The sequence below is a fragment of the Orycteropus afer genome, unplaced genomic scaffold (assembly GCF_000298275.1).
Source record: "Orycteropus afer afer isolate SDZICR_OR568_19922 unplaced genomic scaffold, OryAfe1.0 scaffold00583, whole genome shotgun sequence".
Taxonomy (NCBI): Eukaryota; Metazoa; Chordata; class Mammalia; order Tubulidentata; family Orycteropodidae; genus Orycteropus; species Orycteropus afer.
This window is the reverse complement of record NW_006922170.1, coordinates 292,393-295,402: the sequence shown is the minus strand read 5'-3', so window position 1 is coordinate 295,402 and position 3,010 is coordinate 292,393. Positions and strand designations below refer to the sequence as shown.

Below are 3,010 nucleotides of genomic sequence, written 5' to 3'. Positions count from 1 at the left end.
CAAACTCACTGTTGTTGAGTCAGATCTGACTCACAGCGACCCCTCCTTGGGTTTCCAAGGAATTATCACTATGGAAGATTGCCCAACCTTCCTTCTGAGGAGTGACTGGTGGGTCTGAACCAGCAGCCTTCTGTATAGCAGTCAAATGCCTTAGGCACTACGCCAGAACTGTAAAGTGAATTAAGATACCCAAGATCTACCTGAGGCTGCAGAAGTGCAATACCGTGGGATCCAGACAGATTCCGATCAGGGGTGTAGTGCAGCCCTGTCACTCAGTCGAGCTGTAAAAATGTCAAAATAGGAAATTCTTCATTGGCAAAGTAAGTGTGAGAATCCTAGCCTGTAAAACTGTTGGAATGTGCATAATACATGTAAAGTACCTGGTCCAGTGCCTTGGATATTTTAGGTCCTTAAAGAATGGCAGTTATTACTGTAAGTGTTTTTACCTCAGATGATACCACTCACCACTCTGAGGATTTATTTATCTATTTTTAAACCCCAGGATGCTTCAGAGAATGTGCAGTCATCCAGGACAAAGCAAATCAAATGAGACTGAAGGCTGCTTAGGAAGGAAAAGTAGATAATACTCGACCTTAGGGAATCTGTTATTTACATGAGTGTGGAATAGAGTTGTCCAGGTGGCTGCAACACAAGGCTTCTAGAAGGAGTGTCAAGGGCCAGCAATTCCCCTCCCAGCTGCCCTTCCATCTAAGTCATCCCTATTTTCATTCATTAAACCACCACCAAAAATGTGCTCTTCACTTGGACTTTGCCCAAGGACACTCAGGAAATCCTAATTCTAACATCCTTTGAATGGGGTGGGCTCTGGCTCCCTCAGCCCAAGACAAAAAGGCTAGAACAGTGGCTTCTTCACATCTCACCTCAATGGATTATCACCCTATTTCTCAGAATTTTCCTGAAAATGATGTAAATAAAACAAACAGTCAGTGCATGTGTTCAAGTGCACTGGGACAAGAGCACAGGACACTTCCCATTCTGTCCCAGGTCAGATTCCTCTCTGGTTTACCCACAATTCCAGAGTCTCTGTTAAGAGCCAGTCTCCATTCCAGGTTCATTCTTTCCCCATGATCATGATGGGAGGGTCTGGCCCTGTGCACCCCTACCACAGCCTCACTTATTTGCCCCAATTTCACCCCTAACTCTACCCACTACTGTCCAGCACTCCATGCAGCCTAACTTTAAACAGCATCCCACTCGGGCATTTGGAATTTCCCAAAACCTCAAACTGCCCTGCCTCAGGGCCTTTGCACTGACTGCTCTCACGTAGAACTCCTAACCTCACTCCTTTGCACTTGTTATTTAGGTCTTAAAGCATATCCTGCTGACTTCATTATTGGATAGCTGCTTTTAAACTGTTACATCTATGACCAGGGATCGGGCTTCTTTTTTAAAGAATTTCCAGTCGTAGCTTGAAGCCCAGTAAATACCAAATGCTCAGTTAATATTTGAGGTATAAAGTAGACAGTGAACAAATTTTCTAATTTGTGACAGTTTAATTTCTACGTTCTTGAATAAGTTCAACAAATTCAGGTATATATCTTTTCCTTTCCAAAAAAGAAATATTATAAGTAATTAAGCAAACTAAGATTTGACAGGAAATAGTAAATGTTTTTCTTGTTTTTATTTCTTTGTCCCAACTATTCTACTACAGGAATTATTTATATATCCAAGAGAATCCCTATTCTAATAAATGCTATCTTGTTCTAGCCCACAAAAGAAATTCCAGGATATTCTTTTTGGTTTCTAAAATATCAAAACTCTTTTGTCAATATATGAAAGCAGCAATAAACAAGTGATCCATGACATTTATAAACTTAGATTATAAATCTACAGAAATCTTTACTACAAGAACCAGACTTTTAAAAGTATACCCCAAGAAAAAAAGATAAATCTCAAAGTTACCCATGTAGATCAAGAGCAAAAAGAAGACATATATTGTGTTCCTTCCAGCTCTAATTTTCCCCCACCAATAGATGATTGAAAGTGCTTTCAAAAACAAAGTGAAAAATCTGCCTCATTCCACTAGGGGTGGGAGGACCTACTGGACTGTGCTCTGAAATGGGCCCTGGCACTGGCATTAGGATCAACCCCAACTGCACTTTCTCTTCCCTATCTCTCCAAGTTTCTTCATACAGGGCTTGAAAGGCATTGGTTTCCATATCATTGACCTTGCCCCAAAATTCTAGGACTTTTGCCTTGGTGGCTTCAGTGTGGGCTCTGAGACCCCATAGGAATTCATAGTGTGGAGGATCTCTATTGGGCACCTGTTGATATTCCAGGTACTTTTCCTGCACCAAATCATTGGTGATGAGCTTTCTGGGATCCCCAACTATTAAGTGTCTTTTTCCATTGTAGAATCCCAAAACATTCAGGAATTCCCAGATCTTCTCAGTGGCCTGGTGGCCATTCATGTAGATCAATCCCAGGAGAGGCATCAAGAGGTTGTTGTTGGGCAACCCTCTTCTGCCAAACAGATTCTCTTTCTTGCTGATCTCCAATTTGCTGACAACAGCATAAAATTGACCCTTGAAGTCAAGTTCCTTCAGGTCAAGGACAAAGATCACCTCAATGTGCTCAGAAGCTCTCCTCAGGGTCTCAGGGAATTGCTCCTGGAACCTTCTGTGGATGACCTTTATCACCTCTGCCTTGAAATGAGCTCTTTGGTTTTATACTTCTGAAGCAGGAAATGCAACAACATGCACACCCTTCTGCTGAAAGGATCTCTTTGTGAACTCTAAGGGAGGGGCAGAGCCTCAGAGGAAGTTAGACTTCTTCCACCTTGGCATTCCTCACCTTCAGCAGCTCTTGTGCAGGAAGCACCTGCAGCACCAGTGGTGGTAGGTGGGACTCTCTGAGGCCTCTGGGGACAGTCAGCAACAGGGGAGTTCTGGGTGAACTACCCAAAGAAGAAGAGGAGCAGGGAGACCCTTCCTCCTCTGTTGCATTGCCTGCATACCCTTGACACTATGGGTGTCACTTCAGGTCTGGT

The 3,010-nt window shown here is 43.0% G+C and overlaps 1 pseudogene; it reads right to left on the bottom strand.

The window, feature by feature from the left end:
• Positions 1–1,973: 1,973 nt before the first annotated feature.
• LOC122151587 overlaps positions 1,974–3,010 on the bottom strand; it is an 89,209-nt pseudogene continuing 88,172 nt past the window's right edge.